The sequence below is a fragment of the Lissotriton helveticus genome, chromosome 10 (assembly GCF_964261635.1).
Source record: "Lissotriton helveticus chromosome 10, aLisHel1.1, whole genome shotgun sequence".
Lineage (NCBI taxonomy): Eukaryota > Metazoa > Chordata > Amphibia > Caudata > Salamandridae > Lissotriton > Lissotriton helveticus.
Genome location: NC_136071.1, coordinates 591,173,023 through 591,193,022, shown reverse-complemented (window position 1 = coordinate 591,193,022; position 20,000 = coordinate 591,173,023). Strand labels below are relative to the sequence as shown.

General features: G+C 56.0%; 19 non-coding genes across 19 annotated transcripts; all 19 read right to left on the bottom strand.

Moving 5' to 3' along the window:
• Window positions 1-6,934: 6,934 nt before the first annotated feature.
• TRNAV-AAC (transfer RNA valine (anticodon AAC)) lies at window positions 6,935-7,007 on the bottom strand. The gene has a single exon. It is a non-coding gene; the product is annotated as a tRNA-Val (tRNA).
• Window positions 7,008-7,393: 386 nt separating this feature from the next.
• On the bottom strand, window positions 7,394-7,465 carry TRNAP-AGG (transfer RNA proline (anticodon AGG)). Its single transcript has one exon. It is a non-coding gene; the product is annotated as a tRNA-Pro (tRNA).
• Window positions 7,466-7,899: 434 nt separating this feature from the next.
• Window positions 7,900-7,972, bottom strand: TRNAL-UAG (transfer RNA leucine (anticodon UAG)). Its single transcript has one exon. It is a non-coding gene; the product is annotated as a tRNA-Leu (tRNA).
• A 384-nt stretch (window positions 7,973-8,356) lies between these two features.
• On the bottom strand, window positions 8,357-8,428 carry TRNAP-CGG (transfer RNA proline (anticodon CGG)). The gene has a single exon. It is a non-coding gene; the product is annotated as a tRNA-Pro (tRNA).
• Window positions 8,429-9,359: 931 nt separating this feature from the next.
• TRNAL-CAA (transfer RNA leucine (anticodon CAA)) lies at window positions 9,360-9,471 on the bottom strand. The gene is made up of 2 exons: window positions 9,434-9,471; window positions 9,360-9,405 (listed from the first exon to the last, which is right to left on the bottom strand). It is a non-coding gene; the product is annotated as a tRNA-Leu (tRNA).
• Window positions 9,472-9,766: 295 nt separating this feature from the next.
• TRNAV-AAC (transfer RNA valine (anticodon AAC)) lies at window positions 9,767-9,839 on the bottom strand. Its single transcript has one exon. It is a non-coding gene; the product is annotated as a tRNA-Val (tRNA).
• An 893-nt stretch (window positions 9,840-10,732) lies between these two features.
• TRNAL-UAG (transfer RNA leucine (anticodon UAG)) lies at window positions 10,733-10,805 on the bottom strand. Its single transcript has one exon. It is a non-coding gene; the product is annotated as a tRNA-Leu (tRNA).
• Window positions 10,806-11,189: 384 nt separating this feature from the next.
• Window positions 11,190-11,261, bottom strand: TRNAP-CGG (transfer RNA proline (anticodon CGG)). Its single transcript has one exon. It is a non-coding gene; the product is annotated as a tRNA-Pro (tRNA).
• A 928-nt stretch (window positions 11,262-12,189) lies between these two features.
• Window positions 12,190-12,301, bottom strand: TRNAL-CAA (transfer RNA leucine (anticodon CAA)). The gene is made up of 2 exons: window positions 12,264-12,301; window positions 12,190-12,235 (listed from the first exon to the last, which is right to left on the bottom strand). It is a non-coding gene; the product is annotated as a tRNA-Leu (tRNA).
• A 295-nt stretch (window positions 12,302-12,596) lies between these two features.
• On the bottom strand, window positions 12,597-12,669 carry TRNAV-AAC (transfer RNA valine (anticodon AAC)). The gene has a single exon. It is a non-coding gene; the product is annotated as a tRNA-Val (tRNA).
• Window positions 12,670-13,563: 894 nt separating this feature from the next.
• TRNAV-UAC (transfer RNA valine (anticodon UAC)) lies at window positions 13,564-13,636 on the bottom strand. The gene has a single exon. It is a non-coding gene; the product is annotated as a tRNA-Val (tRNA).
• A 384-nt stretch (window positions 13,637-14,020) lies between these two features.
• TRNAP-CGG (transfer RNA proline (anticodon CGG)) lies at window positions 14,021-14,092 on the bottom strand. The gene has a single exon. It is a non-coding gene; the product is annotated as a tRNA-Pro (tRNA).
• A 931-nt stretch (window positions 14,093-15,023) lies between these two features.
• On the bottom strand, window positions 15,024-15,135 carry TRNAL-CAA (transfer RNA leucine (anticodon CAA)). Its single transcript has 2 exons — window positions 15,098-15,135; window positions 15,024-15,069 (listed from the first exon to the last, which is right to left on the bottom strand). It is a non-coding gene; the product is annotated as a tRNA-Leu (tRNA).
• A 295-nt stretch (window positions 15,136-15,430) lies between these two features.
• On the bottom strand, window positions 15,431-15,503 carry TRNAV-AAC (transfer RNA valine (anticodon AAC)). The gene has a single exon. It is a non-coding gene; the product is annotated as a tRNA-Val (tRNA).
• Window positions 15,504-15,889: 386 nt separating this feature from the next.
• TRNAP-AGG (transfer RNA proline (anticodon AGG)) lies at window positions 15,890-15,961 on the bottom strand. Its single transcript has one exon. It is a non-coding gene; the product is annotated as a tRNA-Pro (tRNA).
• A 434-nt stretch (window positions 15,962-16,395) lies between these two features.
• Window positions 16,396-16,468, bottom strand: TRNAL-UAG (transfer RNA leucine (anticodon UAG)). The gene has a single exon. It is a non-coding gene; the product is annotated as a tRNA-Leu (tRNA).
• Window positions 16,469-16,852: 384 nt separating this feature from the next.
• TRNAP-CGG (transfer RNA proline (anticodon CGG)) lies at window positions 16,853-16,924 on the bottom strand. Its single transcript has one exon. It is a non-coding gene; the product is annotated as a tRNA-Pro (tRNA).
• A 931-nt stretch (window positions 16,925-17,855) lies between these two features.
• TRNAL-CAA (transfer RNA leucine (anticodon CAA)) lies at window positions 17,856-17,967 on the bottom strand. The gene is made up of 2 exons: window positions 17,930-17,967; window positions 17,856-17,901 (listed from the first exon to the last, which is right to left on the bottom strand). It is a non-coding gene; the product is annotated as a tRNA-Leu (tRNA).
• A 295-nt stretch (window positions 17,968-18,262) lies between these two features.
• On the bottom strand, window positions 18,263-18,335 carry TRNAV-AAC (transfer RNA valine (anticodon AAC)). The gene has a single exon. It is a non-coding gene; the product is annotated as a tRNA-Val (tRNA).
• Window positions 18,336-20,000: the final 1,665 nt, after the last annotated feature.

Here is a 20,000-nt window from a genome sequence, read left to right as displayed (position 1 = left end):
GGAGGCTGCCAGGGGCCGGCGGGCCCTCCGACCCGGGGCCCGCTTACACCTTGACAAGCAGGGGAGGCCTGCAAGGGACCGACGGACCCCTGTCCTGGGCCCTGGGTGGAGCGGCAGCCCGGGGGACCGGGCCCAGGGCCGGAGCGCCCGACCCGGGGCCCCGACCGGGCCCCTGGACCCAGCCGGGGCTCCCAGGCCCGGAGGCACAGGGGAAGCCTCCCCGGGCCCGCCGGACCCCGTCCCTGGCACCCTGTCCCGCGGCAGGACCCAGGACGGAGCCCGGGGTGGGGAGGCCACCCTCCCCGGGGCCCTCAGGGGCCCCGGATGGAGCTCCTGAACACAGACAAGCAAGGGGAGGCTCCCCGGGCACATCGGAACCCCTTTCCGGGCCCTTGGCAGTGCGGCAGGCTGGGAGACAGGGCCCAGGGCCTGAGCACCAGACCCGGGGCCCGCCCGGGCCCCTGGACCCAGCCGGGGCTCCCAAGCCCGGAGGCGCATGGGACGCATCCCCGGTCCCTCCGGAGTCCGTCCCGGGCACCCCGCCACGCAGCAGGACCAAGGACAGAGCCCGGGGTGGGGAGGCCGCCCTCCCCGGGCCCTCAGGGGCCCTAGCCACTGCTCCTGAACCCAGCCAAGCAAGGGGAGGCTCCCCGGGCACATCGGAACCCCTTCCCGGGCCCTTGGCCGTGCGGCAGGCTGGGAGACAGGGCCCAGGGCCGGAGCACCCGACCCGGGGCCCGCCCGGGCCCCTGGACACAGCCGGGGCTCCCAAGCCCGGAGGCGCATGGGACGCCTCCCCGGTCCCTCCGGACCCCGTCCCGGGCACCCTGCCACGCAGCAGGACCAAGGACAGAGCCCGGGGTGGGGAGGCCGCCCTCCCCGGGCCCTCAGGGGCCCTAGCCACTGCTCCTGAACCCAGCCATGCAAGGGGAGGCTCCCCGGGCACATCGGAACCCCTTCCCGGGCCCTTGGCAGTGCGGCAGGCTGGGAGACAGGGCCCAGGGCCGGAGCACCCGACCCGGGGCCCGGCCGGGCCCCTGGACGCAGCCGGGGCTCCCAAGCCCGGAGGTGCATGGGACGCCTCCCCGGTCCCTCCGGACCCCGTCCCGGGCACCCTGCCACGCAGCAGGACCAAGGACAGAGCCCGGGGTGGGGAGGCCGCCCTCCCCGGGCCCTCAGGGGCCCTAGCCACTGCTCCTGAACCCAGCCAAGCAAGGGGAGGCTCCCCGGGCACATCGGAACCCCTTCCCGGGCCCTTGGCAGTGCGGCACGCTGGGAGACAGGGCCCAGGGCCGGAGCACCCGACCCGGGGCCCGCCCGGGCCCCTGGACCGAGCCGGGGCTCCCAAGCCCGGAGGTGCATGGGACGCCTCCCCGGTCCCTCCGGACCCCGTCCCGGGCACCCTGCCACGCAGCAGGACCAAGGACAGAGCCCGGGGTGGGGAGGCCGCCCTCCCCGGGCCCTCAGGGGCCCTAGCCACTGCTCCTGAACCCAGCCAAGCAAGGGGAGGCTCCCCGGGAACAACGGAACCCATTCCTAGGCCCTTGGCAGTGCGGTAGGCTGGGAGACAGGGACCAGGGCCGGAGCACCCGACCCGGGGCCCGCCCGGGCCCCTGGACCGAGCCGGGGCTCCCAAGCCCGGAGGTGCATGGGACGCCTCCCCGGTCCCTCCGGACCCCGTCCCGGGCACCCTGCCACGCAGCAGGACCAAGGACAGAGCCCGGGGTGGGGAGGCCGCCCTCCCCGGGCCCTCAGGGGCCCTAGCCACTGCTCCTGAACCCAGCCAAGCAAGGGGAGGCTCCCCGGGAACAATGGAACCCATTCCTAGGCCCTTGGCAGTGCGGTAGGCTGGGAGACAGGGACCAGGGCCGGAGCACCCGACCCGGGGCCCGCCGGGCCCCTGGACCCAGCCGGGGCTCCCAAGCCCGGAGGCGCATGGGACGCCTCCCCGGACCCATGGAGCCCGTCCTGGGCATTGAGCCATGCCGTTGGCCTGGAGATGGGTGCCCCGGACGCCCGGGGGAGGTCTGTCTGGGACACATGGAGCCCGTCCTGGGCATTGAACCATGCCGTTGGCCTGGAGAAGGGAGCCCCGGACGCCCGGGGGAGGACTGCCCGGTACCCGTGGAGCCCTTCCCGGGTACTTTGCAACGCCGTTGGCCTCCTGGAGATGGGTGCCCCGAACGCCCGGGGGGTGGGCTGCCCGGGACCCGTGGAGCCCGTCCTGGGCACTCTGACCTGCTGTTGGCCCGGGGGAGGGACCCCAGACGACCGGGACCCGTGGAGCCCGTCCTTGGCACTCTGACAAGCCGTTGGCCCGGGGAAGGGAGCCCCAGACGACCGGGACCTGTGGAGCCCGTCCTGGGCACTCCTGTATGCCGTTGGCCCGGGGAAGGGAGCCCCGGACGTCCAGGACCCGTGGAGCCCGTCCTGGGCACTCCTGTATGCCGTTGGCCCGGGGAAGGGAGCCCCGGACGTCCGGGACCCGTGGAGCCCGTCCTGGGCACTCTGAAATGCTTTGGCCCGGGGAAGGGAGCCCCGGACACCCGGGGGGGGAGGACTGCCCGGGACCCGTGGAACTCGTCCTGGGCACTCTGACATGCCGCTGGCCCGGGGAAGGGTGCCCCGGACGCCCGGGGCCCGTGGAGCCCGTCCTGGGCACTCTGACAAGCCGTTGGCCCGGGGAAGGGAGACCTGGACGCCCGGAACCCGTGGAGCCCGTCCTGGGCACTCTGAAATGCTTTGGCCCGGGGAAGGGAGCCCCGGACACCCGGGGGGGGAGGACTGCCCGGGACCCGTGGAGCCCGTCCTGGGCACTCCTGTATGCCGTTGGCCCGGGGAAGGGAGCCCCGGACGTCCGGGACCCGTGGAGCCCGTCCTGGGCACTCTGAAATGCTTTGGCCCGGGGAAGGGAGCCCCGGACACCCGGGGGGGGAGGACTGCCCGGGGCCCGTGGAGCCCGTCCTGGGCACTCTGACATGCCGCTGGCCCGGGGAAGGGAGCACCGGACGGCCGGGGCCCGTGGAGCCCGTCCCGGGCACTCTGCCATGCCGTCAGCCTGGATGGAGCCCCGGACGCCCCGGGGGGGGCGAAGGCCCGGGACGCATGGAGCCTGTCCCGGGCACTCTGCCATGCCGTCGGCCTGGATGGAGCACCGGACGCCCGGGGGACGACTGCCCAAGAGCCATGGAGCCCGTCCTGGGCAATTTGACATGCAGTTGGCCTGGAGGAAGGAAGCTCCGGGTGGCCTAGGGAGGTGTTGCCCAGGCATATCCCATCTGGTCCCCATGGCAGAGAACCACCAACCCTGGAGGGGTGTCCGGGCATACCCTGCCCCAAAGTAATCCGGAGGCAAATTACCCCCCTTTCTTGCAATCTGTGCACGCGAGGTGACAGAGGGGACCCAAGGCGTGAAAGAACCCGACCTCATGGAGCCCTCGCTGGGATCCGGGAGGCGAATGGCACCTCATTAAGACTTCCAGGGAAGTTCGGCCATCTGGTCCCCCCCATAGGAAAGCGTTGCGGGCGACCAGATGCCCGAGGGGATCCGGGCGACCAGATGGCCGAGGGAATCCGGGCGACCAGATGGCTGGGCATGGAGGTGAAGCCGCCTGGACTCTTCCCCACCCCGTCCCCGTCCCGGGACGAATGCCCGGGACGCATGGAGCCCGTCCTGGCCACTTGACGTCCCGTCCTGGGCATTGAACCATGCCGTCGGCCTGGAGAAGGGAGCCCCCGGACGCCCGGGGGAGGACTGCCCGGTACCCGTGGAGCCCTTCCCGGGTACTTTGCAACGCCGTTGGCCTCCTGGAGATGGGTGCCCCAGATGCCCGGGGGAGGACTGCCCGGTACCCGTGGAGTCCTTTCCGGGTACTTTGCAACGCCGTTGGCCTCCTGGAGATATGTGCCCCGAACGCCCGGGGGGAGGGCTGTCCGGGGCCCATGGAGCCCGTCCTGGGCACTGTGACATGCCGTCGGCCTGGAGGTGGGAGCCCCGGACGCCCGGGGGAAGGCTGCCCGGGACCCGTGGAGCCCTTCCCGGGTACTTTGCCATCCCGTTGGCCTCCTGGAGATGGGTGCCCCGGACGCCCGGGGGAGGTCTGTCCGGGGCCCATGGAGCCCGTCCTGGGCAGTGTGACATGCCGTCGGCCTAAAGGTGGGAGCCCCGGACGCCCGGGGGAAGGCTGCCCGGGACCCGTGGAGCCCTTCCCGGGTACTTTGCCATCCCGTTGGCCTCATGGAGATGGGTGCCCCGGACGCCCAGGGGAGGTCTGTCCGGGACACGTGGAGCCCGTCCTGGGCATTGAGCCATGCTTTTGGCCCGGAGAATGGAGCCCCCAGACGCCCGGGGGAGGTGTTGCCCAGGCATATCTCATCTGGTCCCCCGGGCAGAGAACCACCAGCCCTGGAGAGGTGTCCGGGCGTACCCTGCCCCTAGTAATCCGGAGGGAAATTACCCCCCTTTCTTGCAATCCGTGCACGCGAGGTGACAGAGGGGACCCAAGGCGTAAAAGAACCCGACCTCATGGAGCCCTAGCTGGGATCCAGGAGCCGAATGGCACCTCATCGGGACTTCCAGGGAAGCCCGGCCATCTGGTCGCCCCATTGGAAAGCATCGCGGGCGACCAGAGGGCCGGGATCGAAAGGACTCCCAGCTCCCCATCCATCCCAAGCCTTCGCAGTAGGGTTCCTGACTGCCTGCCCACGCAAGGCAGGGCTCTTGGACCCCGGCTGGGCCTCAGGCGCAGGTTGGACCACCGGAGCTCTAGGGCCCGGACGACCTGGGGGAGGAATGCCCGGGACCCTCGGAGCCCGTCCTGGGTACTTTGACATGCCGTCGGCCTGGAGGTGGGTGCCCCGGACGCCCCGGGGGAAGCTGCCCGGGACCCATGGAGCCCGTCCTGGGTACTTTGACATTCCGTCGGCCTGGAGGTGGGAGCCCCGGACGCCCGGGGGGAGGTCTGCCCGGGACCCATGGAGCCCGTCCTGGGTACTTTGCCAATGCCGTTGGCCTCATGGAGATGGGTGCCCCGGACGCCCGGGGGACGAATGCCCGGGACGCATGGAGCCCGTCCTGGGCACTTTTCCATGCCTTCGGCCTGGAGCCCCCAGACACCCAGGGGAGGACCAGCGTGAAAACCATGGAGCCCGACCCGGGCACTCTGCCATACCGTCAGCCTAGATGGAGCCCCGGACGCCCAGGGGACGAATGCCCGGGACGCATGGAGCCCGTCCTGGGCACTTTTCAATGCCGTCAGCCTGGATGGAGCCCCGGACGCCCGGGGGACGACTGCCCAGGAGCCATGGAGCCCGTCCTGGGCAATTTGACATGCAGTTGGCCTGGAGGAAGGAAGCCCCGGGTGGCCTAGGGAGGTGTTGCCCAGGCATAGCCCATCTGGTCCCCATGGCAGAGAACCACCTGCCTCGGAGGGGTGTCCGGGCGTACCCTTCTCCCTAGTAATCCGGAGGAAAATTACCCCCTTTTCTTGTAATCTGTGCACGCGAGGTGACAGAGGGGACCCAAGGCGCGAATGTACCCAACCTCCTGGAGCCCTTGCTGGGATCCGGGCGGCGAATGGCACCTCATCGGGACTTCCAGGGAAGTTCGGCCATCTGGTCGCCCCATAGGAAAGCGTTGCGGGCGACCAGATGCCCGAGGGGATCCGGGCGACCAGATGGCCGAGGGAATCTGGGCGATCAGATGGCTGGACACGGAAGTGAAGCCGCCTGGACTCTCCCGACCCTGTCCCCGTCCCCGTCCCCGTGCCCGTGCCCGGGACGCATGGAGCCCGTCCTGGGCACTTTTCCATGCCTTCGGCCTGGAGCCCCCAGACACCCAGGGGAGGACCACCGTGAAAGCCATGGAGCCCGACCCGGGCACTCTGCAATGCCGTCGGCCTGGATGGAGCCCCGGACGCCCGGGGGACAAATGCCCGGGACGCATGGAGCCCGTCCTGGGCACTTTTCCATGCCTTCGGCCTGGAGCGCCCCGACACCCTGGGGAGGACCACCCTGGAAACCATGGAGCCCGACCCGGGCACTCTGCCATGCCGTCGGCCTGGATGGAGCCCCGGACGCCCGGGGGACAAATGCCCGGGACGCATGGAGCCCGTCCTGGGTACTTTTCCATGCCGTCGGCCAGGAGCCCCCTGACACCCAGGGTAGGACCACCGTGAAAACCATGGAGCCCGACCCGGGCACTCTGCCATACCGTCAGCCTGGATGTAGCCCCGGACGCCCGGGGGACGAATGCCCGGGACGCATGGAGCCCGTCCCGGGCACTTTGCCATGCCGTCCCGACAAATTCGTACGGACTCCTAACCTTACGACACGGATCGGAATCGAGCCCTCTCTGACCCAGCAGTTTCAGGCGCCCGGGGGACGAATGCCCGGGACGCATGGAGCCCGACCCGGGCACACTGCCTTGCCGCCGGCCTGGATGGAGCCCCGGACGCCCGGGGGACGAATGCCCGGGACGCATGGAGCCCGTCCCGGGCACTCTGCCATGCCGTCGGCCTGGATGGAGCCCCGGACGCCCGGGGGACGACTGCCCAAGAGCCATGGAGCCCATCCCGGGCACTCTGCCATGCCGTCCCGACAAATTCGTACGGACTCCTAACCTTCCGACACGGATCGGAATCGAGCCCTTTCTGACCCAGCAGATTTCAGGTTGATTTGCTATATACTTTACGTACGATTTTATGGGGGCCGATTCCGATCCGGTACGTAAAAGCAAATACGACCGACATGTCGGACAACCACGTACACCCAGGGGATAGGACTGCCTGGGCACTCTGATCTGCCGCCGGCGCCGGGGATCGAACCGTGATCACCGGATGGGGATATCCCAAAAATCTGGCATGGATACGGCCCGCCAGGACAGGTTTGGGCACCCCTGTTTTAGAGTGTGCACATAAAAGCAGCCAACGCTCAGTGTTTCTGCCCGGTCTCGAACCGGGGACCTTTCACGTGTTAGGCGAACGTCATGCCCACTACACTACAGAAACGACCTTGCTGCTTGCTACTGTTAAAGCAAAGTTCCTCTCAAGGCTTCACCCTACTTCTATTCTGCTGTATCAGCAGCGGCTCAGAATGTGCAGAACAAGTGTGAAAACCTCAGAGATATCATCCAACATGCTTGCAATTAGACGTATTCAAAATTTACTTGTGCAGGCATCGACAGACAAATATCTGATGTCTAAATGCAAAGCGAGTACAGCTTGGGAAAGCATCACCTGGGACACACTGAGACTAAGCAGGTAGGCAGAAAAAGCATGGTGATCCATTTTTCTTCTGAGGTTAGAAATATGTTGCGCAACAATGCACCGAGTATTACTAGAAATAGTCATGAATAGTGCACTTTTAGTACGATTTGTATGTTTAGCTCTAAAAAGGGCTCGTCCGGGATTTGAACCCGGGACCTCTCGCACCCTAAGCAAAGATCATACCGCTAGACCAACGAGCCACCCAAGAGTCACCTCTGACACGGCTCCAGGGGTTAGTGGCAGCTAGTCGGTGAATGCTTCACCCAAAGCAAGCAACTGCACATGTTGCTCTCTTCTGCAATATGATTGCTGTCTTTTCCATGGCCGTCATCAAACAAGAAATTAAAAAGCCTCTGTCCTTCAGACAGTTTGTTTTCTCTAAGTGTCTGCTCGTGGTGAGGACAAGAAAAGCATTTCTGCTCTCATTCCTTGCTTTCATGAAGTAGGCCCACCCTTCAGAGCAAAGGGCGAGCAAGCGAATGGCGCAAGCTATCGTCACTTCTCTTTTCGAGCTGTCACTGAGATCCCTGGAGCACACTACGTCAGGTTGGTGAGGGATAGACAGCCTCTATTATCTCAGCTTTCCTATAAAGTCAGCCAGTAAAGGCAAACACTGTTAAAAACAGCAAACCACTGTTTCTGCCCGGTCTCGAACCAGGGACCTTCCGCATCTAAGGCGAACGTGATAACCACTACACTACAGAAACAGACACTAACTCAGGAATCTTGTTGGCATGTATTGGGCTGGAATGCACAGACTAAGGGCCAATGTCCTTGAAGCTCAAAGTTGGGCTCTCCTTACCCGGTCTCTATTTCTTTGGAAGACAGGAATGAGGACCACTTTTATTCCAAGAGGCGATTTTGAAACCATATCCTGAAATTACACTAGAAAAACACTATGCATGTAATGTTCCTACCATGCTGGTCCGGCCCAGAAAAGCAGTTGCAAAGAAGTCCTGCACTCCTTTATCACGCCACAAGTGGAAAATAGCGTGCAGGGTAAGGAACTTTCTCGACATACACAGCATCTTATAGCATTGAAAAGAAGAAATGCTCCTATATTACAAGCATCCTGAAAATGTCCACAGCATGGGCTCATCCGGGATTTGAACCCGGGACCTCTCGCACCCGAAGCAAGAATCATACCCCTAGACCAACGAGCCTGACTGGCCAGGAGACATTTTGAACAATTTCTGAAGCTTCTTTCAGAAAAAAGCAGGGCTAGTCTCCCTCTAAGTGAACCTCACAACGTCATGTTTTCTCTCAAGTTGTTGTTTTTTCACTCTAGCAAGAAAGGGGGCAGCCAATCTCCTATCAGCCAGTGAGCAGAAAAAAGGCACAGATGAGAACAGCAAGCACTTTCTGGCAATTGTTCTCCTCTGCAAGTCCTGGACCCTTGCCCCATAGACTTCCACACCAGAAGCAATGAAGGGCCCACCATTTCCTGCACCTGAGAAAGAGGGGTTTGATATTTAGATTCAAACGCGCTCACTCAGCGCTCGATCAGGCTCGATCAGGCGAGATTTATATGAGTGGCTCACAGGCCTGAAACACTCACCTGGGAGACCCAGAGTGGCTGACTTCTCAGTATAGCCATTGTTGGGCGAGTCATCTCCTTTCCTCCTGCCTCAATCTAGAATTGGCTGCAAATCATAAGAGAGAGTGCAATGCCCGTGTGCAGTGCCTACTCCCAGCTACCTCTCTGTCTTCCTTATGTAAATTAGAATTTGCAAGGGGGGACCAATGGCATTCTGCTCCTCCCACATAACCAGGAAGCCCTGTTGAACATGTCTGCCTGTGTTTTTGCAGGGACAGTGCCTTCTCTGCCCAAAAGGTGGCAGGAGAGCCTCACAACATATGATGGGATCAACTGCTTAGTTATAAACCCAGCATGGCAGTTACTGTGATGGAGTGCAAATTTATTGGAAGGTGTGCCTGAGGTGTCATTTCCAGAAATCCATGGAATTGTGATTGAGGGCCCAGCCATATTGTTGGTGGATTTCTCTTCACATGCTACAGGTTCCTGCAAAGATTGTGGTGTTTGCCGGGAACGCACTGCAAAAAACAGGAAGATTTACGGGTGTAAAAGGGACCTGTCAGAAGTGGGATTTGAACCCATGCCTCCATGAGGAGACCAGAAGGCTCAGCTACACTGAAGATCAAGCTCTCTTGAGTCTGGCGCCTTAGACCACTCGGCCATCCTGATGGCTCACGAGGGGGGCTTAGGTCTGACTCTTCTATCCGCACCTGCCAATGTTTCCACTTACAACCTTCACAGCAATGTCACAGTTGTAAAGGCCCCAACAATACAACATAGCTTAAACAAAATAAAAATAGGCACAAGAACGACCCCCAGATGATGGATGCAGATAACTTTGTTTCGTCTTGCAAAGGTAAAGAAAGTTTCCCACGGCTCACTGTGTTCAAAGACCACCTCTTCTTAAACTTGCATTCAGATAATAAGGTTTTAGAGTGTGCACATCAAAGCAGCCAACGCTCAGTGTTTCTGCCCGGTCTCGAACCGGGGACCTTTCGCGTGTTAGGCGAGCGTGATGACCACTACACTACAGAAACGTCCTTGCTGCTTGCTACTGTTAAAGCAAAGTTCCTCTCAAGGCTTCACCCTACTTCTATTCAGCTGTATCAGCAGCGGCTCAGAATGTGCAGAACAAGTGTGAAAACCTCAGAGATATCATCCAACATGCTTGCAATTAGACGTATTCAAAATTTACTTGTGCAGGCATCGACAGACAAATATCTGATGTCTAAATGCAAAGCGAGTACAGCTTGGGAAAGCATCACCTGGGACACACTGAGACTAAGCAGGTAGGCAGAAAAAGCATGGTGATCCATTTTTCTTCTGAGGTTAGAAATATGTTGCGCAACAATGCACCGAGTATTACTAGAAATAGTCATGCATAGTTCAGTTTTAGTACGATTTGTATGTTTAGCTCTAAAAAAGGGCTCGTCCGGGATTTGAACCCGGGACCTCTGGCACCCTAAGCGAGGATCATATCCCTACACCAACGAGCCACCCAAGAGTCACCTCTGACACAGCTCCAGGGGTTAGTGGCAGCTAGTCGGTGAATGCTTCACCCAAAGCAAACAACTGCACATGTTGCTCTCTTCTGCAATATGATTGCTGTCTTTTCCATGGCCGTCATCAAACAAGAAATTAAAAAGCCTCTGTCCTTCAGACAGTTTGTTTTCTCTAAGTGTCTGCTCGTGGTGAGGACAAGAAAAGCATTTCTGCTCTCATTCCTTGCTTTCATGAAGTAGGCCCACCCTTCAGAGCAAAGGGCGAGCAAGCGAATGGCGCAAGCTATCGTCACTTCTCTTTTCGAGCTGTCACTGAGATCCCTGGAGCACACTACGTCAGGTTGGTGAGGGATAGACAGCCTCTATTATCTCAGCTTTCCTATAAAGTCAGCCAGTAAAGGCAAACACTGTTAAAAACAGCAAACCACTGTTTCTGCCCGGTCTCGAACCAGGGACCTTTCGCATCTAAGGCGAACGTGATAACCACTACACTACAGAAACAGACACTAACTCAGGAATCTTGTTGGCATGTATTGGGCTGGAATGCACAGACTAAGGGCCAATGTCCTTGAAGCTCAAAGTTGGGCTCTCCTTACCCGGTCTCTATTTCTTTGGAAGACAGGAATGAGGACCACTTTTATTCCAAGAGGCGATTTTGAAACCATATCCTGAAATTACACTAGAAAAACACTATGCATGTAATGTTCCTACCATGCTGGTCCGGCCCAGAAAAGCAGTTGCAAAGAAGTCCTGCACTCCTTTATCACGCCACAAGTGGAAAATAGCGTGCAGGGTAAGGAACTTTCTCGACATACACAGCGTCTTATAGCATTGAAAAGAAGAAATGCTCCTATATTACAAGCATCCTGAAAATGTCCACAGCATGGGCTCATCCGGGATTTGAACCCGGGACCTCTCGCACCCGAAGCAAGAATCATACCCCTAGACCAACGAGCCTGACTGGCCAGGAGACATTTTGAACAATTTCTGAAGCGTCTTTCAGAAAAAAGCAGGGCTAGTCTCCCTCTAAGTGAGCCTCACAACGTCATGTTTTCTCTCAAGTTGTTTTTTCACTCTAGCAAGAAAGGGGGCAGCCAATCTCTTATCAGCCAGTGAGCAGAAAAAAGGCACAGATGAGAACAGCAAGCACTTTCTGGCAATTGTTCTCCTCTGCAAGTCTTGGACCCTTGCCCCATAGACTTCCACACCAGAAGCAATGAAGGGCCCACCATTTCCTGCGCCTGAGAAAGAGGGGTTTGATATTTAGATTCAAACTCGCTCACTCAGCGCTCGATCAGGCTCGATCAGGCGAGATTTATATGAGTGGCTCACAGGCCTGAAACACTCACCTGGGAGACCCAGAGTGGCTGACTTCTCAGTATAGCCATTGTTGGGCGAGTCATCTCCTTTCCTCCTGCCTCAATCTAGAATTGGCTGCAAATCATAAGAGAGAGTGCAATGCCCGTGTGCAGTGCCTACTCCCAGCTACCTCTCTGTCTTCCTTATGTAAATTAGAATTTGCAAGGGGGGACCAATGGCATTCTGCTCCTCCCACATAACCAGGAAGCCCTGTTGAACATGTCTGCCTGTGTTTTTGCAGGGACAGTGCCTTCTCTGCCCAAAAGGTGGCAGGAGAGACTCACAACAAATGATGGGATCAACTGCTTAGTTATAAACCCAGCATGGCAGTTACTGTGATGGAGTGCAAATTTAATGGAAGGTGTGCCTGAGGTGTCATTTCCAGAAATCCATGGAATTGTGATTGAGGGCCCAGCCTGATTGTTGGTGGATTTCTCTTCACATGCTACAGGTTCCTGCAAAGATTGTGGTGTTTGCCAGGAACGCTCTGCAAAAAACAGGAAGATTTACGGGTGTAAAAGGGACCTGTCAGAAGTGGGATTTGAACCCATGCCTCCATGAGGAGACCAGAAGGCTCAGCTGCACTGAAGATCAAGCTCTCTTGAGTCTGGCGCCTTAGACCACTCGGCCATCCTGACGGCTCACGAGGGGGGCTTAGGTCTGACTCTTCTATCCGCACCTGCCAATGTTTCCACTTACAACCTTCACAGCAATGTCACAGTTGTAAAGGCCCCAACAATACAACATAGCTTAAACAAAATAAAAATAGGCACAAGAACGACCCCCAGATGATGGATGCAGATAACTTTGTTTCGTCTTGTAAAGGTAAAGAAAGTTTCCCACGGCTCACTGTGTTCAAAGACCACCTCTTCTTAAAGTTGCATTCAGATAATAAGGTTTTAGAGTGTGCACATAAAAGCAGCCAACGCTCAGTGTTTATGCCCGGTCTCGAACCAGGGACCTTTCGCGTGTTAGGCGAACGTGATGACCACTACACTACAGAAACGTCCTTGCTGCTTGCTACTGTTAAAGCAAAGTTCCTCTCAAGGCTTCACCCTACTTCTATTCTGCTGTATCAGCAGCGGCTCAGAATGTGCAGAACAAGTGTGAAAACCTCAGAGATATCATCCAACATGCTTGCAATTAGACGTATTCAAAATTTACTTGTGCAGGCATCGACAGACAAATATCTGATGTCTAAATGCAAAGCGAGTACAGCTTGGGAAAGCATCACCTGGGACACACTGAGACTAAGCAGGTAGGCAGAAAAAGCATGGTGATCCATTTTTCTTCTGAGGTTAGAAATATGTTGCGCAACAATGCACCGAGTATTACTAGAAATAGTCATGCATAGTTCACTTTTAGTACGATTTGTATGTTTAGCTCTAAAAAAAGGGCTCGTCCGGGATTTGAACCCGGGACCTCTGGCACCCTAAGCGAGGATCATATCCCTAGACCAACGAGCCACCCAAGAGTCACCTCTGACACGGCTGCAGGGGTTAGTGGCAGCTAGTCGGTGAATGCTTCACCCAAAGCAAACAACTGCACATGTTGCTCTCTTCTGCAATATGATTGCGGTCTTTTCCATGGCCGTCATCAAACAAGAAATTAAAAGGCCTCTGTCCTTCCGACAGTTTGTTTTCTCTAAGTGTCTGCTCGTGGTGAGGACAAGAAAAGCATTTCTGCTCTCATTCCTTGCTTTCATGAAGTAGGCCCACCCTTCAGAGCAAAGGGCGAGCAAGCGAATGGCGCAAGCTATCGTCACTTCTCTTTTCGAGCTGTCACTGAGATCCCTGGAGCACACTACGTCAGGTTGGTGAGGGATAGACAGCCTCTATTATCTCAGCTTTCCTATAAAGTCAGCCAGTAAAGGCAAACACTGTTAAAAACAGCAAACCGCTGTTTCTGCCCGGTCTCGAACCAGGGACCTTTCGCGTGTAAGGCAAACGTGATAACCACTACACTACAGAAACAGACACTAACTCAGGAATCTTGTTGGCATGTATTGGGCTGGAATGCACAGACTAAGGGCCAATGTCCTTGAAGCTCAAAGTTGGGCTCTCCTTACCCGGTCTCTATTTCTTTGGAAGACAGGAATGAGGACCACTTTTATTCCAAGAGGCGATTTTGAAACCATATCCTGAAATTACACTAGAAAAACACTATGCATGTAATGTTCCTACCATGCTGGTCCGGCCCAGAAAAGCAGTTGCAAAGAAGTCCTGCACTCCTTTATCACGCCACGAGTGGAAAATAGCGTGCAGGGTAAGGAACTTTCTCGACATACACAGCGTCTTATAGCATTGAAAAGAAGAAATGCTCCTATATTACAAGCATCTTGAAAATGTCCACAGCATGGGCTCGTCCGGGATTTGAACCCGGGACCTCTCGCACCCGAAGCGAGAATCATACCCCTAGACCAACGAGCCTGACTGGCCAGGAGACATTTTGAACAATTTCTGAAGCGTCTTTCAGAAAAAAGCAGGGCTAGTCTCCCTCTAAGTGAGCCTCACAACGTCATGTTTTCTCTCAAGTTGTTGTTTTTTAACTCTAGCAAGAAAGGGGGCAGCCAATCTCCTATCAGCCAGTGAGCAGAAAAAAGGCACAGATGAGAACAGCAAGCACTTTCTGGCAATTGTTCTCCTCTGCAAGTCCTGGACCCTTGCCCCATAGACTTCCACACCAGAAGCAATGAAGGGCCCACCATTTCCTGCGCCTGAGAAAGAGGGGTTTGATATTTAGATTCAAACGCGCTCGCTCAGCGCTCGATCAGGCTCGATCAGGCGAGATTTATATGAGTGGCTCACAGGCCTGAAACACTCACCTGGGAGACCCAGAGTGGCTGACTTCTCAGTATAGCCATTGTTGGGCTAGTCATCTCCTTTCCTCCTGCCTCAATCTAGAATTGGCTGCAAATCATAAGAGAGAGTGCAATGCCCGTGTGCAGTGCCTACTCCCAGCTACCTCTCTGTCTTCCTTATGTATATTAGAATTTGCAAGGGGGGACCAATGGCATTCTGCTCCTCCCACATAACCAGGAAGCCCTGTTGAACATGTCTGCCTGTGTTTTTGCAGGGACAGTGCCTTCTCTGCCCAAAAGGTGTCAGGAGAGCCTCACAACAAATGATGGGATCAACTGCTTAGTTATAAACCCAGCATGGCAGTTACTGTGATGGAGTGCAAATTTAATGGAAGGTGTGCCTGAGGTGTCATTTCCAGAAATCCATGGAATTGTGATTGAGGGCCCAGCATGATTGTTGGTGGATTTCTCTTCACATGCTACAGGTTCCTGCAAAGATTGTGGTGTTTGCCAGGAACGCACTGCAAAAAACAGGAAGATTTACGGGTGTAAAAGGGACCTGTCAGAAGTGGGATTTGAACCCACGCCTCCATGAGGAGACCAGAAGGCACAGCTACACTGAAGAGCAAGCTCTCTTGAGTCTGGCGCCTTAGACCACTCGGCCATCCTGACGGCTCATGAGGGGGGCTTAGGTCTGACTCTTCTATCTGCACCTGCCAATGTTTCCACTTACAACCTTCACAGCAATGTCACAGTTGTAAAGGCCCCAACAATACAACATAGCTTAAACAAAATAAAAATAGGCACAAGAACGACCCCCAGATGATGGATGCAGATAACTTTGTTTCGTCTTGCAAAGGTAAAGAAAGTTTCCCACGGCTCACTGTGTTCAAAGACCACCTCTTCTTAAACTTGCATTCAGATAATAAGGTTTTAGAGTGTGCACATAAAAGCAGCCAACGCTCAGTGTTTCTGCCCGGTCTCGAACCGGGGACCTTTCACGTGTTAGGCGAACGTCATGCCCACTACACTACAGAAACGACCTTGCTGCTTGCTACTGTTAAAGCAAAGTTCCTCTCAAGGCTTCACCCTACTTCTATTCTGCTGTATCAGCAGCGGCTCAGAATGTGCAGAACAAGTGTGAAAACCTCAGAGATATCATCCAACATGCTTGCAATTAGACGTATTCAAAATTTACTTGTGCAGGCATCGACAGACAAATATCTGATGTCTAAATGCAAAGCGAGTACAGCTTGGGAAAGCATCACCTGGGACACACTGAGACTAAGCAGGTAGGCAGAAAAAGCATGGTGATCCATTTTTCTTCTGAGGTTAGAAATATGTTGCGCAACAATGCACCGAGTATTACTAGAAATAGTCATGAATAGTGCACTTTTAGTACGATTTGTATGTTTAGCTCTAAAAAGGGCTCGTCCGGGATTTGAACCCGGGACCTCTCGCACCCTAAGCGAGGATCATACCCCTAGACCAACGAGCCACCCAAGAGTCACCTCTGACACGGCTCCAGGGGTTAGTGGCAGCTAGTCGGTGAATGCTTCACCCAAAGCAAGCAACTGCACATGTTGCTCTCTTCTGCAATATGATTGCTGTCTTTTCCATGGCCGTCATCAAACAAGAAATTAAAAAGCCTCTGTCCTTCAGACAGTTTGTTTTCTCTAAGTGTCTGCTCGTGGTGAGGACAAGAAAAGCATTTCTGCTCTCATTCCTTGCTTTCATGAAGTAGGCCCACCCTTCAGAGCAAAGGGCGAGCAAGCGAATGGCGCAAGCTATCGTCACTTCTCTTTTCGAGCTGTCACTGAGATCCCTGGAGCACACTACGTCAGGTTGGTGAGGGATAGACAGCCTCTATTATCTCAGCTTTCCTATAAAGTCAGCCAGTAAAGGCAAACACTGTTAAAAACAGCAAACCACTGTTTCTGCCCGGTCTCGAACCAGGGACCTTTCGCATCTAAGGCGAACGTGATAACCACTACACTACAGAAACAGACACTAACTCAGGAATCTTGTTGGCATGTATTGGGCTGGAATGCACAGACTAAGGGCCAATGTCCTTGAAGCTCAAAGTTGGGCTCTCCTTACCCGGTCTCTATTTCTTTGGAAGACAGGAATGAGGACCACTTTTATTCCAAGAGGCGATTTTGAAACCATATCCTGAAATTACACTAGACAAACACTATGCATGTAATGTTCCTACCATGCTGGTCCGGCCCAGAAAAGCAGTTGCAAAGAAGTCCTGCACTCCTTTATCACGCCACAAGTGGAAAATAGCGTGCAGGGTAAGGAACTTTCTCGACATACACAGCGTCTTATAGCATTGAAAAGAAGAAATGCTCCTATATTACAAGCATCCTGAAAATGTCCACAGCATGGGCTCATCCGGGATTTGAACCCGGGACCTCTCGCACCCGAAGCGAGAATCATACCCCTAGACCAACGAGCCTGACTGGCCAGGAGACATTTTGAACAATTTCTGAAGCGTCTTTCAGAAAAAAGCAGGGCTAGTCTCCCTCTAAGTGAGCCTCACAACGTCATGTTTTCTCTCAAGTTGTTGTTTTTTCACTCTAGCAAGAAAGGGGGCAGCCAATCTCCTATCAGCCAGTGAGCAGAAAAAAGGCACAGATGAGAACAGCAAGCACTTTCTGGCAATTGTTCTCCTCTGCAAGTCCTGGACCCTTGCCCCATAGACTTCCACACCAGAAGCAATGAAGGGCCCACCATTTCCTGCACCTGAGAAAGAGGGGTTTGATATTTAGATTCAAACGCGCTCACTCAGCGCTCGATCAGGCTCGATCAGGCGAGATTTATATGAGTGGCTCACAGGCCTGAAACACTCACCTGGGAGACCCAGAGTGGCTGACTTCTCAGTATAGCCATTGTTGGGCGAGTCATCTCCTTTCCTCCTGCCTCAATCTAGAATTGGCTGCAAATCATAAGAGAGAGTGCAATGCCCGTGTGCAGTGCCTACTCCCAGCTACCTCTCTGTCTTCCTTATGTAAATTAGAATTTGCAAGGGGGGACCAATGGCATTCTGCTCCTCCCACATAACCAGGAAGCCCTGTTGAACATGTCTGCCTGTGTTTTTGCAGGGACAGTGCCTTCTCTGCCCAAAAGGTGGCAGGAGAGCCTCACAACAAATGATGGGATCAACTGCTTAGTTATAAACCCAGCATGGCAGTTACTGTGATGGAGTGCAAATTTATTGGAAGGTGTGCCTGAGGTGTCATTTCCAGAAATCCATGGAATTGTGATTGAGGGCCCAGCCTGATTGTTGGTGGATTTCTCTTCACATGCTACAGGTTCCTGCAAAGATTGTGGTGTTTGCCAGGAACGCACTGCAAAAAACAGGAAGATATACGGGTGTAAAAGGGACCTGTCAGAAGTGGGATTTGAACCCATGCCTCCATGAGGAGACCAGAAGGCTCAGCTACACTGAAGATCAAGCTCTCTTGAGTCTGGCGCCTTAGACCACTCGGCCATCCTGACGGCTCACGAGGGGGGCTTAGGTCTGACTCTTCTATCCGCACCTGCCAATGTTTCCACTTACAACCTTCACAGCAATGTCACAGTTGTAAAGGCCCCAACAATACAACATAGCTTAAACAAAATAAAAATAGGCACAAGAACGACCCCCAGATGATGGATGCAGATAACTTTGTTTCGTCTTGCAAAGGTAAAGAAAGTTTCCCACGGCTCACTGTGTTCAAAGACCACCTCTTCTTAAACTTGCATTCAGATAATAAGGTTTTAGAGTGTGCACATAAAAGCAGCCAACGCTCAGTGTTTCTGCCCGGTCTTGAACCAGGGACCTTTCGCGTGTTAGGCGAACGTGATGACCACTACACTACAGAAACGTCCTTGCTGCTTGCTACTGTTAAAGCAAAGTTCCTCTCAAGGCTTCACCCTACTTCTATTCTGCTGTATCAGCAGCGGCTCAGAATGTGCAGAACAAGTGTGAAAACCTCAGAGATATCATCCAACATGCTTGCAATTAGACGTATTCAAAATTTACTTGTGCAGGCATCGACAGACAAATATCTGATGTCTAAATGCAAAGCGAGTACAGCTTGGGAAAGCATCACCTGGGACACACTGAGACTAAGCAGGTAGGCAGAAAAAGCATGGTGATCCATTTTTCTTCTGAGGTTAGAAATATGTTGCGCAACAATGCACCGAGTATTACTAGAAATAGTCATGCATAGTTCACTTTTAGTACGATTTGTATGTTTAGCTCTAAAAAAGGGCTCGTCCGGGATTTGAACCCGGGACCTCTGGCACCCTAAGCGAGGATCATATCCCTACACCAGGGGTGCCCAAACCAGTCCTGGCGGGCCGTATCCATGCCAGATTTTTGGGATATCCCCATCTGGGGATCACGGTTCGATCCCCGGCACCGGCGGCAGATTAGCCCAGCACCAGGTGACTCTGGGAAATAGCTGGCGCCGCGGCTAGGGCGGCTGACTCCGGAATCTGGAGATTTTTTTATTTAAGGTTTTTGTAGAGCGCGTAGTAACCCTCGAGCATCCCAGAGATCAGGGTTCGATCCCCGGCACCAGCCGCAGATTAGCCCAGCACCACGTGACTCTGGGAAATAGCTGGCGCCGCGGCTAGGGAGGCTGACTCCGGAATCTGGAGATCACGGTTCGATCCCCGGCACCGGCCGCAGATTAGCCCAGCACCAGGTGACTCTGGGAAATAGCTGGCGCCGCGGCTAGGGCGGCTGACTCCGGAATCTGGAGATTTTTTTATTTAAGGTTTTTGTAGAGCGCGTAGTAACCCTCGAGCATCCCAGAGATCAGGGTTCGATCCCCGGCACCGGCCGCAGATTAGCCCAGCACCTTGTGACTCTGGGAAATAGCTGGCGCCGCGGCTAGGGCGGCTGACTCTGGAATCTGGGGATCACGGTTCGATCCCCGGCACCGGCGGCAGATTAGCCCAGCACCATGTGACTCTGGGCAATAGCTTGCTTAATCTTCCCAACGGCCCCTAGCGCCTAGAGACCCTTACGGGTGATTGTGCGCCTTACAAATGTGGATTATTATTATTATTATTATTATTTGGGCCGATTCCGATCCGGTTCGTAAAAGCACATCTGCCCGAATCTGTCGGACAACCACGTACGCCCGGGAGAGGACTGCCCGGGACCCGTGGAGCCCGTCCTGGTCACTCTGACCTGCCATCGGCCTGGAGAAGGGAGCGCCGGACGCCCGGGGGGAGGACTGCCCGGGACCCGTGGAGCCCGTCCTGGGCACTCTGACCTGCCGTCTGCCCCGGGAAGGGAGCCCCGGACGCCCGGGGGGAGGACTGTCCGGGACCCATGGAGCCCGTCCTGGGCACTCTGACCTGCCGACGGCCCGGGGAAGGGAGCCCCGGACGCCCGGGGGAGGACTGCCCGGGACCCGTGGAACTCGTCCTGGGCACTCTGACATGCCGCTGACCCGGGGAAGGGAACCCCGGACGCCCGGGAGCCGTGGAGCCCGTCCTGGGCACTCTGACAAGCCGTCGGACCGGGGAAGGGA